The sequence below is a fragment of the Pinus tabuliformis genome, chromosome 9 (assembly GCF_031772625.1).
Source record: "Pinus tabuliformis cultivar Carrire ecotype Pingquan chromosome 9, CPIR1, whole genome shotgun sequence".
Lineage (NCBI taxonomy): Eukaryota > Viridiplantae > Streptophyta > Pinopsida > Pinales > Pinaceae > Pinus > Pinus tabuliformis.
This window is the reverse complement of record NC_142307.1, coordinates 2,018,259,950-2,018,275,550: the sequence shown is the minus strand read 5'-3', so window position 1 is coordinate 2,018,275,550 and position 15,601 is coordinate 2,018,259,950.

Genomic DNA, 15,601 nt, shown 5'->3' with positions numbered 1-15,601 from the left:
GCTTGGGATTTGGTGGAGTTGTCGGCTGGAAGGAAACCCATTGGCAGCAAATGGGTGTTCAAGAAGAAGACAAATGCAGAAGGAAAGGTGGAGAAATACAAAGCTCGGTTGGTAGCAAAAGGTTATTCTCAGGTGTCGAGAATTGATTTTGGTGACATTTTTTCTCTTGTTACCAAGGTAACTTCTATTAGATTACTTTTATCTGTTGCTGCTGCTTTTGATTTTGAGGTAAAACAAATGGATGTGAAGACAACATTTCTTCACGGGGTTCTGGAAGAGGAGATCTACATGAAGCAACCTGAAGGCTTTGCGGTGAAGGGTAAGAAAGAACTAGTATGCAAGTTAAAGAAGTCTTTGTATGGGTTAAAACAGTCACCAAGGATGTGGTATCAGAAATTTGATACATTTATACGAGGACTTGGCTTCACCATAAGAAAATAATATCATTGTGTGTACTTTAAATTAATTGGTGACCGTGTTATTTATCTAGTCTTGTATGTGGATGATATGTTGCTGGTTGGAAATGACAAAGAAATTATCCAGGATTTGAAGACCCATTTGTCCTCCAAATTCGACATGAAATATCTTGGTGCTGCAAACTATATTTTGGGCATGGAAATTAAAAGAGATAGGACAAAGAGGAAGCTCTGGTTAAACCAGAGGAAGTATGTCGAGACAATATTGTAGAGGTTTAATATGTAGGATAGTAAACCGGTGAAGGTTCCTATTCCTGTAGGTGTAAAGTTATCTGCTGAACAGTGTCCCAAGACACAAGAAGAGGAAGAGGACATGTCCTGTGTTCCATATGCAAGTGTAGTTGGTAGCCTGATGTATGCGATGGTCTGTACTAGACCAGACATTGCACATGCAGTGGGAGTATTGAGCAGGTTTATGTCAAAACCAGGGAAGGAGCACTAGATAATAGTGAAGCGGGTTTTAGGTATTTGCGTGGCACTAGTGATTATGGTTTGTGCTACCAAGGAAGACCAGGATTGGACAGAGTGTTGGATATTCATGGCTTTGTTGATGCAGACTGGGCTGGAGATCTGGATCAGAGAAGATCTACAAGTGGGTATGTGTTTAGCCTATTTGGAGGTGCAGTCAGTTGGATGAGTAAGAAACAATCTGTAGTGGCACTATCAACTACAGAGGCATAATACATGGCAGCCACTCATGCAAGCAAGGAAGCAGTTTGGTTGTAGAGATTGTGTTCAAGTATGGGGTTAGTATAGTGAGCTATAAGGATAGACTGTGACAGCCAAAGTGCAATTTTCTTGGCAAAGAACCCTGCATATCATTCAAAGACAAAGCACATTGATGTTCAGTATCACTCTATGAGGGATATGATAGAAGAAAAAAAGGTGTTGCTGGTAAAGGTGGACACTTTGAAGAATACTGCAGATGCATTGAAAAAATTTGTGAGCTCTGAGAAGTTCTCTTAGTGTAGAGAAACAATGGGCATTGCAGGGCTGGATAAATGACTAAGCTCTCTTGTGGCCCCCTGTGGAAAGAAAACAACAAGTGGGAGAATGTTGGGCTGTGTTATATTCTTTCCATGACTAGCCCACGTAGTTAACTGGGGGCAGAGCCCCCCATTCGTTGCGCCGATTGCGTAGCGGGGGGAGTCACAAGGGGGTTTGAGGGGTGCAGGTAACCCCACTCTATGGGGTCTGGGGCAACGCCCCGAATTTTTTTGGTTTTGGACCCTATGTTAGGTTGGGCGGACCTACCTATGGTTTTGTGCATGATTTTCGCACATGATTTTGGACGTGATGGTTTTTGGTCCATGGTTTGGGACGCGATGGTTTTCGGTCCATGGTATTGGATGCTTCGGCATGTATAAATATGTATTGTAACATTGAAAGTAACATAATGAAAAATCAAGATGGTAGTCCCAGTTTTGGGATCCAGGGGAAAATCTCTGTGTATATGTGTTTTATGTGTTATGATCTCGCATTGTTTATTTTCTGTGTTTTAGAACTTGTATGCAGGTAATTTCTATATGGGATTAAAACCTACATAGGTTGATAGAAATCTAGGGAAACCCTTCTCACCTAGCTTGAGGGGTTTGACAACTCTTCGGTGGTTAACAAGGTGAATTTTCCATCGTTAGAGCCATAGTCTCTGCAGCGACGGAGGCATCGGGTTATAGGAGCACACAGAAGGTATCATTAATCAGGCCCTAGCCTGATTCTTGTTGGTCTCCTTTCCACAACCTACCTTGGAGCCCAACTTCAAAATAGTTAAGGGAAGACCATACTTAGACTAGGCATATAATAAAAATAAAAAAATATCATTGCATCTCACATAGATCTTAGGACTTGCACATCATATAGGATAATTAATCATTCAAGCAACGAGTGTTCATCTAGTCACTTGGTTTGAAATTACTATAAGCAAGAATTGTGACTCCATTAAGGCACTGCAATCATACTTAAAATCTAATCTAATCATTAATCTTGCTAAATTTAACCAAGTAATTACTCCACTCATCCGTGTCTCCCAAAAAAGTTGGTTTCCAACTTGTTTTCCTTCACCTCATTCCATAGGGACTACCCCCCATAGCCTACTGTTAGGAGACAACTAGAACGGAGTGGGTCGGGATCAGAGTGACAACCCCCGCCCTGAGCGGTTGTCGTGGTTCCTGTACAATTCAGGCGACAACAAGGGGTTAATCCTCAACCATAGTCTTGTGAAATCTCCCTTATTAGCTTATATCTTCAGGATGAGAACTACTTGGGAAACCTCAGTTTTGGTAGCGTGGTCCTATTTTCCCTATCCACATTATTTATCCACATTATTTGTTCCCCTCCGCACATAACAAACCATATTTCATCATCTTCCCTCTCTGGCTCCACATGACCACTTGGTCGATAAGGCTCTGGTACTCCCCCTCCATTGTCCACATGTCTGGGTCGGGCTTAGAACAGTTCCCCAGAGGTTGATGCAACTAAAAAAAACAATATAAAAGCATATAATGGCCACATACAAAAGGAAATAATACCATAAAATGCAAGATGGCTGGGACAATAAAATTTAGCATGTGGGAAAAATCCAAGCATGAGCTCTACCCTTTATCATTATGACCATCACCCTAGTTCTTAGGGCCCCTATGAGTGTCCCCTGCATCATTAAGGAACCCATGCATGCCCCAAACCCCGGTGGGTGATGAACTGCCCCACCTTAAGGGGGTAGTAATTGTTATATCATACACATCATGCTCTCATCCCTTGGAGCCCTGAGGAGTAAATCCAAAGAAAAGTCAATAAAATCCCAACGACAAATTAAGAAGGGTAGAAAAATGAAGGTCAGGGTAAGTTATGTACCACGATTTCGCCTTCCTACATTCATACACCCAAATATGTGGACATCCCTCATCATTACCACCCTTGAGTCCATGGCATTTGGCCTTGAGACCCTTGTGTTCCAATCCACCTCATCACTATCCACATCACACCTACCATTTGAAGGATGTACCTTGGACATGTTTTTCCCTTTAGGGGTTAGGAACACGTAATAGGGTTGTTTATTAACAATTCCTACTAAGGGAGGTAACGACATTACGTGCTCAAAACCAAAAATTTGGAAGGGAAACCCATTATGAAGTCTCATTTATGCTCTTTACTAACAAGTTTGTTTAATTTAGATGAACTAATGAATTATTGTATCTGAAGTTGAGGAGATGCATTGGATCTTAGGCATAATTGGCAGGTGGTTTTATCATGGAATGGGCAACTTAACTGGGGCCCAAGCCCATTAGAGGATCATATTGACGCTTATAGGGGATGCGTTGGGAGTCATGGGACTCCATTATGTGATTTAGAAATTTCTTATCTTATGGGCGCCCTCAACATATTCAACATATTTTTCATTGCCCCACATTATATGCAAGATGATGCACTTGGACCAGTAGTACCCCCAACCATATTAGAAGTATATATCAGGTTTGGTTGCTGATATGAGGCCCAACGGAAATTTATATCATCCTCGAGACATGGGAGGGAAAGCACCATCTTCTGTGCACTCATTTGGAGCAGTCTACAGGCTTATTTTTCGTTAAGAGACCCATGAGACCATTTCTTGTGCCCCAAAGCCACTTTGGAGCACCACATGATCATTTGCACAAAGATTAAGGGGCCAACCCTTGTCCATCATTCATGGAACCCTCATCCTTATCATGGCACCTTGAGGACTCACTTCGGTCTTCCAATGACCCTTCTACACCATGGTTTCATTATTTTGACTCACTTATGGATGGCTTCTTCATCACTTTATGAGCTACTTGGTGGGCTTGTCACCAAGGACATGCTATTTTCACATTATTTTATAATTGTAGGGGCTATTAGGCTAATTTGAATTAGTAGGAGGATCATATAAATAAAGATGACTCTCATTTGTGAGAGCATCATTATCATCTCTTAGATCTATTCTTTCGTATGAACTTTACACTTTTTTTTGGATGACTGTTGGAGATCTTTTGATGCATTTCGATATATTTGGAAGCTGAAATTTACATTCTTTCTTGGAGCTACTTCTTCATATATGATTGGATATATCTCTTGTTATCTTGTAAGTGATATTGGTTGAAGAATTTCTTAATACGATGTCTAATGTGTGGAATTATTGCAAATAGATAGATCTTTTGTGCCCTAATTCATTGAATATTATTGTAAAGATTTCTTTATTCATTGCATAACAAGTAGATGAATGTTCCTAGTGGATTGAAATTCATTTGCTTCCATGAATCTCCATAGCTCTTGGGTGGGTAAATTTTAAAGAGTGGTTGATACGGCATCACAATTTAGCCTCCTTGAAGACAATTTTGGTAGAATTTCGAATCGTCATAAACTCCATAGCCCAAGGATTAGGCATTGAACCAAGTAAAATTGGTGGTCACCCCTCTCTACCAAAAATTTCTAACCCTTTCCTAGATGGCCAACTAGGGCTCCTTTCAAAATTCCTTAGAGGTGGAATATTTCAAATCTATTTGGACAAGAATTTGCGTTGGTGTTTCCTCTAGTGAATATCCAAGTTTGGTGCAATTCCCAAGGTTAGGTTTCAAGAGAACTTGTGCCTTTGCTGTGACTTTGAAAGCCTATCTTGAACGTCTTAGGTTGGGTGGTCTCATTAAGTGTCTATGCACATAACGCTCAAAGAAATTGATAATTCTAGACCCTATTTCCTACCTATCTTGACCCAGAGAACAAAATGGAGAAGGTCCTCCCACATTCACCCATAAACCCTAGGGCTCATATAGGCTTCTTTCTAGGCCTCTCTAATGAAGTGAATTTCCTCTTTTAAGTGAAAAATCATCTTATAATTCTTCTAAAGAGGTCCTACATCACATTGGAAGCCTTGACCCTAAGCACACTCATTATCATTGAATATCTTTACCCTAGGTCTAGGCCTTCCTCCTAGGTCTTTCTTGGAGATATTTTGGATTCTCTTGAAGCATTGAGACCTAATTGAGCCCCTCCTTGAATGGGATTTGGGAATCACTTAATACCTTATAATTAACTCCATCATTATAAGTGATTCCTTTAGACCATGACTCCTCCTGATCTAAGGTATCAGTAAAGTGCTCAAAATTCAAAGTGTTCAAAAGTGCTCGAAACTTATACGAGAGTGTAGATCTCAAAAACCTGAATACAAAACAACTTGAATCACTTAAAACTAATATTGTATGCTCCTGATATCAAGTTCTGATCATTTTTCCAAACAAGTAAAAAAATTGTAGGTTGGATACATGAGTGCTTATTGGGCAGGGTGACTGGACATGTTGACTGTGTTTCTTGGGCCAATGGTAGGCTACCACTTGGCCTCTTTGTATTGGTTTGAATTGGCTGTGTTTTGATTGGTGGTTGAGTGTGTATGTGGACCAATGGTGGGATTCCACGTGGCACACTAAGGTCAAATAAAATTTGGCAAGGGTGGCCTAAAGGCCCGACCAGATTCGATCACGAGACCTATGGAGCAATAATACAATGCCTTACCGCTAGGGCATAGGTGGAACTTAACATGCATAGTAGCAAATATGTATTTAAATTTTTTGTAGTTCAATGTTGGGGGATGGGTCCGGGTGATCTGAAATGATCATAGACTAAAACTAATGTAGAATTGATTAGCCATTAATGATTTGAATGTTAACTGAAAGTGCGGAAATCAAGGAAAACTGCTTGAGAAGAAGACTTTACGACAGCTGATTAAACATAAGAAAGATGCATAACAGAAGTGAAAATAGTAAAAACATAGCGATACCAGACAACAAAGTTGATTACGGAGTTCGTCCCTGATGGAATACATCTCTGGGTCCGCTTTCAAGATGGGCGACCGCTTTATTAGGATTGAAACCAAAAAGTTTGATTACACAAAGAATATACTAGATTGAATGTGCATGCATGCACTTATGATCACTACCAAAAGTAAGCTCTCTGAACAAGCTTTCCAATGTCTATCACGGTTCCCAATTCCGACTCCAGATGCTCCTGTTACACTGAAAACAAAACCGCCTATGACCTCCATAATCTGCATACAAAAACCAAAACCACTCTCTCCTCCTTCAATGAAGAAAAACTGCCTTTTAAAGGTTTGCAGGTACATCAAAAACACCTTTGGCTGATTTTAGGATGAATTGGTTGCTTTTGGATGAGGTTTTGAGCTCGGTCTAGTTGTTTAATGCCACATAGGATAAGTTGGCATGGTGGTCGCATTAGTTGTTTCAAAAAAACTGTTCAAAAAACCCAAAAATAACATTATAATAACCACATAACCATTTGCGGTCAGGTTAACCAGGTGGAGGTGGTTGGGGTTACGTGTGACCAGCCTCAGTCTAACCGCAGGCTTCCACCTTTGGCGGTTCAGCTATAAAGGCTCAGACGGTTTCGGGATCGAGCGTTCACATGTAACAGCCTTTGCCAATTGTTCTTGCTGTGGCTAAATGTCCGCTTGCTAACTCCGCTAACCCTATCTCTGGTCACATGCAAACACCGTGATAAGAACCCCTCACGGTTGGGTACTGGTGGCTTAATGCTAACCCGACAGTCTTTACACAGCATGTTCACATGTGGTCTATCCCCTTCACGGTTCCACTGGGGTTAGGGTGGTGGTTAGGGCCTGCGCATTTTAGTTTATAATGTTTTTGTTTGTAATAACATATGCTGAGAGCTATACAAATGGTTTTATGTATTGAATACAAAGGTTAGTAATGTAATGTTTGATGAGTTTTTAGAACTAGAGTTTGGGTATTTAGGTTAGGTTTGATACATGGATTTAGCATAGGCTTTGCATTAGGTTTAGGTTTAGTCATTAGAAGTTTTACGTCAACTAAGAAGACATCTTTACAAATAAATGTCGCAAGTGACATTCAAAACATTTGTCACATGACGACGAACCCATCGACAACAAAACCTGTGAGTGGACGACAACACCCAAATCCTGCGAGGTGAATGATAAACACATGTCGTCGACCCAAATCCTGGTGGAACTGACGAAAAACACATGTAAACAGCCATGTACAAACCCATTACCATGAAAACCATAAACATTACCTGAACACCCTGATTCATAACCAACGCTGTCGAAACTAAACCGAATGCTGATGACGACACGGAATTGAATGACACTGAACACTGACGGTGAACCTGTGCAACTGATCTGACGAGATCCTCCTGGATCAATCCTCTCCACTTGAAAGCTTTTGGACCACAAAAGTTTGACTAAACAAATAGTCGATGAGGGTAGAACTCCCTCTCTTTCCACATTGACCTGATGATGTACCAATACATTCGATCAATCACCTGGAAGTGATGACCCTGATGATGCTGATCATGGCACATTTTGAATCGGTGACCTGTTCCATCCATCTGCAGTATGAACAACTTGTGATGATGGGCAAACAACATGTTATGAACATGGCAATTGATTTCTTTCCACGAAATACCATGAGTTAGTGATTCATAATCATCTTTGAAAACAATCTTTATAGGATATTGTTCAATACCATCAACATGTATTAACAATCTATTTTGCGGAATGACATAGAAAATCAAAGATATTCTTGACATCAAATCAGCTACTTGATTTAACATACTTTCTTGATTCCTGATTACTAAGTGAACTTGCTGCCATGAACCCATCAAACTGTAAGGTGAGAATTGCTGCAACTTAGTTTGTCTTTGAAAGTATTGAATTAGCTGTTGATTTGTTTGAATCACTTTTTCCTTATTCATTAAATGTTGTTTCCATTTATTAGCACTTTCCCCTGATGCATAAGTTTCCCTTAGATACTTTGAAATTTCTTTAGAAAAGGCTTTGATATGAAAAAAAATAGGTTTCCTCTCCACTTGAAAAGAGGTTTCCAAACTATTTCAAACATGAAATGGCAACACAATATAAGAGAAATTTAACATTGACTTTCCCCAATACTGACCTGTATCCCTGCAACTGTTAATTTCCAAACCTGAATTGAATGGATTCATTCTAACATTAGGAAGAGGAGCTTTAGGCACAAACTGTAATTCATGTTGTATTCCCCGCTTATGAGTAAGATGTTTGGTTTTACATAGAACTGGAATAGTTTCTATCTCTTTAATCAAACCATCTTTAAGCTGAGTCTCATAATCTGAACAAACATCATGTTTATGTTGTTCCTTTACACACATGATTACAAATCTCTTATTTGAACTTATTAATCGCTTCATCTACTTAACATTAATATTCAAATGATTTTTACTTTGATGTGCCCTGACAATAAATTGAACCCTATCTTTCTTAAGGTGATATTTATGTTCTCTCCTATAAAATACTGCATCATGGTCATAAAGATAAGGAATTCCTAAGACAGCTCCACATATGTCTACTGGAACCACATCTAATTCCACTTCATCAATGTAATTAGCTGTAATGGCAAATCTTAATCGACACTGTTTGGTGACTTTTATCTGAGTTGATTTATTTAGCCATCCTAATGGGTAAGGTCTTGGATGATTCTGTGTTTCCAAACCCAAACTTTTAACTAAATACTTAGATATTAGATTGGCCTGTGATCCACTGTCAAACATTGTATCTATCTTTGTATGCTTAGAAGTTATCCTTATGTTAAACAATTCAACTCTTTTATCCTCATTTGAAGGATTTATGTTTGATGAAGATGCAATAATATTCAAACTTGAACCAATGTCAGAAGTTTTACGTGTCTTAACCATGGCAATTATCCTCCTTTCATCACTTGAATCTGAACCTAGATCTTGCTGGACTACTGCAATTGCCTTCTTTTCATCCTTCTCCTTAAGGAACTTTTTGGGCTTAAGTTTTGGATGAAGTTTCCAACACTTCGATTCATCATGACCGATTCTCTGGCAATGAGAACAAGTAGGTCTTTCCTTCTGAGCTATCACTGATTTCTTTCTCTTCGAATTATTCTTCCCCTTACTGTCATTGGAATCTTTGATTTCCAACTCTTTGGATGATTGTGATGAAAACTTGAATGGTCTGCCACCTGATTCAATATGTATGGCTTGAACACACACTTCATCAAAATCATCAGGATTAAACATCAATAATGTATGCTGCAAATATGAATGTAAACTGCTGATGTATTTTAATAAAGTTTCACGTGTATCCAATGAAATACAAAGTGCCAATGCTTTCTTTCTGAATTCCTGAGTAAATTCCTGAACACTTTTCCCTTTACCTTGCCTCAAATGTTGCCAATCAGTAACAACTTGCTGCATGTATCCTAAAGGATATAATTGTCTCCTAAGAGCTTTTAAAAACTTAGACCATGAAGAGATGACTTTTCCTTTACGCTTTACATCTATCTGAGTTTTACTTTCCCACCGAATTAAAGCTGTTCCCCCCATTCTAAGTGTACCTAACTGAATTTTTATTTTATCGTTAGAAATGTTCTGAATGCGACAATACACTTCTAACTGCTTAATCCAGTTATCTAACTTTTCAGGATTCATTTTGCCATCATATATAGGTAACTCAAATTTCACATAAAGTTTCAAAAGAGATGTTTTCTTAGGTTTCTTATTTGTTTCATATTCTGTACTGGAAGAAGAAGAAGAAGAAGATGATGTTGGAGATGATGGAGATGATGGAGGTGAGGGTGGTTTATCAGCCTTGCCTTTACCTTTGTCCTTATTTAATGTCTTTGAAGAAGAAGCTGCATCTATCGCCTTCTTATCTTTGTAGAGTTCTCCCAACATCTGCTGCATAGTCAAGAATGCTTGCTGAAACTGTTCATCACTCATCTTAGTTTTAGTGTTTTCACCTGCATCAGATCTTGTCATGGTCGACTTATGAATGACTTGTCGCTTTCCAATCTCTGGATCAATCTGCTAAAGGATTCCTTCTCCTCATTGCAACTTTGACCTGGTTAACATTTAATGGAAATTTCTACAACGCAACCTGCTCTGATACCAAATTATATGATCTGAAATGATCATAGACTAAAACTAATATAGAATTTATTAGCCATTAATGATTTGAATGTTAGCTGAAAGTGCAGAAATCGAGGAAAACTGCTTGACAAGAAGACTTTACGACAACTGATTAAACATAAGAAAGATTCATAACGGAAGTGAAAACAGTAAAAACACAACAATACCAGACAACAAAGTTGATTACGGAGTTTGTCCCTGATGGACTACGTCTCTGGGTCTGCTTTCAAGATGGGTGACCGCTTTATTAGGATTGAAACCAAGGAGTTAGATTACACAGAGAATAGACCAGACTGAATGTGCACGAAGGCACTTCTGATCACTGTCAAAATAAAGCTCTTTGAACTATCTTTCCAATGCCTGTCATGGTTCCCAATTCCGACTCAGGATGCTCCTATTACACTGAAAACAAAACTGCCTATGACATCCAGAATCTGCATACAAAAACCAAAACCACTCTTTCCTCCTTCAATGAAGAAAAATTGCCTTTTAAAGGTCGACAGGTACATCAAAACCACCTTTGGCTGATTTCAGAATGAATTGGTTGCTTTAGGATGAGGTTTTGATCTCGATCTAGTTGTTTAATGCCACATAGGATAAGTTGGCATGGTGGTCGCATTAGTTGTTTTAACAAAATTGTTCAAAAAACCCAAAAATAACATTATAATAACCACATAACCGTTTGTGGTCAGGTTAACCGGGCAAAGGTGGTTGGGGTTGCATGTGACTAGCCGTGGTATAATCGCAGGCTTCCACCTCCGACAGTTCGGCTATAAAGGCTCAGCGGCTCCGGGATCGAGCATTCACATGTAACAGTCTTTGCCGACAGTTCTTGCTGCGGCTAAACCTCCGCTTGCTGACTCCACTAACCCTATCTCCGGTCACATGCAAACACTGTGGTAAGAACCACGCGCGGTTGGGTACTGGCGGCTTAACGCTAACCTGATGCTCTTTACACAACATGTTCACATGTGGCATGTCCCCTTTGCGGTTCCACTGCAGTTAGGGTGGTGGTTAGGGCCTGTGCATTTTAATTTATAATGTTTTTTTTTGTAATAACATATGCAGAGAGCTATACAAAGGGTTTTATGTATTGAATACATAGGTTGGTAATGTATTTTTTGATGAGTTTTTAGGACTAGAGTTTGGGTATTTAGGTTAGGTTTGATACATGGATTTAGCATAGGCTTTACATTAGGTTTAGGTTTAGTCATTAGGATTTTTACATCAACTAAGAAGACCTCTTTACAACTAAATGTTGCAAAGTGACATTCAAAACATTTGTCACATGACGACGAACCCATCGACAACAAAACCTGCGAGTGGACGACAACACCCAAATCCTGCGAGGTGAACGACAAACACATGTCGTCGACCCAAATCCTGGTAGAACTGACAACAAACACATGTCGACAGCCAGGTACAAACCCATTACCATGAAAACCATAAACATTACCTGAACAACCTGATTCATAAACAACACTATCGAAACTGAATTGAATGCTGACGACAACACGGAACTGAATTACACTGAACACTAATGGTGAACTTGTGCCACTAATATGGCGAGATCCCCCTGGATCACCGGGGCTAAGACTTGGCCCCCAGTCACCTTACCACCACGGGATCGCATGAAGTAGGAGCCGAGGGCTTAGGCTTAGCCCCAACCCAAGGTTTCGACACCCAAAGTTATGAACCACCGGACCAGTGCCAACAAATAGGGCGTAGAAGCATGGAGACCAACCCATGGTCGCGACACCCACATATGACCAGTGCCATTGCAGCGAAGAGATCAACGGTCAGGTGCAGAGAAATATGCATAAACCCCGATTTTATGGCACTCATGGAACTGTTCCTGAAGAGACAGGGGGCTATGCCAACGGGGGTGAGCGATTAGCCCCAGCCCTCAGGCACATGGCCCCATGTGGCCTAGGTTTTTCGCCATAGGCATTATAGGAAATTTAAATGGAGCAACATTTGCACCCAATTCAACGTGAATTTCACTAGCGCCGGGCAAAATTGTCTCTCGACGCACCCTGGAAAGGTGGAATTCGTAGGATGGATAGCAGTCTAGTCCACTTTGTAGAGCAATTAGTAGGGAAAACTTCTAGAAAGCATAACTTCTTCAGTTTTTGGCCAAATTGAGCCCATGAAGAGCCTAGCTGCGGGTTTTTTACTGTTCTGAAGCCATTGGAGACATAATTTTTACATTCTGAATACTGTAAATCCATGTAAACACAATTATGAGCACTTAATGAAAGAGACCCAACATTGGAAGTTGGACCAGGAGATGTAGCCTAGGAGAGGGGTGAACTCCTTTATCATTTTTGCTGTTATGTGTTTTTGATATGGTATATTTGTCTCTGTTTATGTTGTTAACTAATTTTAAAAACCATTATTTTATGTGTTTTGCAAAATGATCCATTTCCTAAAATACTTCAAATTTTACTTGCAAGTTTTTCATCACCTTCAAGTTTTTTATGCTAGTGGAAAAACCTGTGAACAATTTATGAAACCAACGTTTCGGACTAGCTAGGTGAGTCCATCATCAGGGCAATGAGATCTGTATTTTGAGAAGAGAGAGTCGAGAAAATTATGAAGCTATTAATAATTTTTTAGAAAGATATTTGATAACTTTTTGCTTATAATGTCGGCCTGATTGATTTATAATTATTAATTAATTAATTAATTGATTTTTTATTTTATTTTATATATTAAATTATTTAATAAATTTTATTTAAGTATTTGTTTACTATTATTATTATGATTTAAATTTTAGGTTTTAATGATTGAATAAATCTGAACGTATTTGTTTGCTATATATATTACATTATTTTATGTGTTAATCTATTTATTTGTATTATATTATTTAATTTAATTGTATATCATTTATTTATTTATTAAATTAAATAATATAATACAAATAAATAGATTAACACATAAAATAATGTAATATATATAGCAAACAAATACGTTCAGATTTATTCAATCATTAAAACCTAAAATTTAAATCATAATAATAATATTAAACAAATACTTAAATAAAATTTATTAAATAATTTTATATATATATATATATATATATATATATATATATATATATATATATATATATATATATATATATATAATTAATTAATTAATAATTATAAATCAATCAGGCCGACATTATAAGCAAAAAGATATCAAATATCTTTCTAAACAACTATTAATAGCTTCATAATTTTCTCGACTCTCTCTTCTCAAAATACAGATCTCATTGCCCTGATGATGGACTCACCTAGCTAGTCCGAAATGTTGGTTTCATAAATTGTTCACAGGTTTTTCCACTAGCATAAAATTCTGCCAGCCTGTATGGAATCTCTCTTTAACACCTTCAAGTTTGCATAACATATTAGTTTGGTATCAGAACTCAAGGTTATTTTGAAGGTTTGATTTTATTTGAAAGTGTTTTCTGATGCTTACAAGGTTAACACTTAAAAGAGGGGAAGGAGAACTTGTGGAGACAAGGTCTCACATTGTTTCAAGGAGAACACACATACCTCAAGCTTCACCAATCATGGCACATGTAGAAGGTCCTGAAGGGATGTCTGAAGATGAAAGAACTTTCAAAAAAGCTTTCTTTGAAATGTATGGAATGGTAAAAGTTCTTTATGAGGAGAGGAACTCAAGGTTGCAAGGAGAGATCTCCAAACCTCCAAAAGAATATGGAGGAAAATGATACAAACCTCCAAAAGGGAATGGAGGAAATAGTGACAATATACCACCTTCACCTTCACCTCCATCCTCATCCTCGTCTTCATCCTCATCTTCTTCTACTTCTTCTACCCTTTCACAAGCACCTCCAAATTCTCCAAAGGGACATGGTAAAACTCCTTTATTAAAGCTTGACATAAAGTTTGAATTTCCTATGTACAACGGAGATGTAAATGCTGAGAAATTGGATAATTGGGTTCATCAGATTGAAGTGTATTGCAAGATACAAAGGATCAAGGATGATGAGACCAAAATTAAACCTGCTTCTCTTAGGTTGGAAAGTGTAGCACTTATTTGGTAGGAGGCCAAAACTCAAGAGGAAATGAAGAAAAATGGTAAGGTTTTATCCTCTTGTAATGATTTTGTTGTTGCAATAAGAAGACAATTTTATCCATTATCATACATGCAAAAGATATAATGGATTGGAAAAACTTTAGGCAAGCTAAGAGTCAAAATGTGCAAAGCGATGCTCAAGTATTTAGGAAAAGAGCTTTGTTTTTGGGTATAGATTTATCCTCTCAAGACACTCTACTCAAATACATTGGAGGGTTGTATAGTTATTTGAGACACACAATTCTCATGTTTAAACCTACAAAACTAGACGAAGTTTGTGTACATGCAACTCATTTAGAAGAAAGAGGGAAGAATTTTCCTCAAGAGGGAAGCAAAAAGCAATTCAAGAGTGGAGACAAAGGAAAGGGAAAATTCAAAGGAAAAGGGAGGAAGAATGCTTCAGTCCTGAAAGAGGAAGGAAAAAACTCACATGTAAACATTGTTCAAAATAAGGCCATGATGAAGACCATTGTTGGAAACTTCATCCTAAATTGAGACCCAAAAAGTTTAACAAAAAAGGGAAGCAAAAGACTATTGCAACTACACAACATGATTTAGGATCCGATTCTGGGGATGAAACAAAGATAATAGGCATGGGATTTAAAGGTAAGGACTCTATTTTAAGTATGATTTCTTCAAGTAGTTTCAATGAAACCCAACATGAAAAAGAAAGAATAGACCTTTTCCACATTAGGGTCATTTAAAAACATACCAAGATAGATACATTGTTTGATAGTGGATCACAAGAAAACATTATTTCAGAAGACATTGTTAAGGAATTAAATTTGGAAACCACTCCTCATCCTAAACCTTATCCTTTAGGTTGGATATGTGACAATGCAAAATTGTATGTGACAAAAAGATGTAAACTGATATTTTCCATCACTACAAACTTTATAGATGAGGTAGAGCTTGACGTTATTCCACTTGACATATGTGGTATTGTTTTGGGAAGCCCATATCTATATGATAGGAGAGCCATATTTCATCGCCATGAGAACAAATATCACTTGTTTAAATATGGGATTGAGTACATTGTTAGAGCACATAGAAAGAAGTTGAATTTA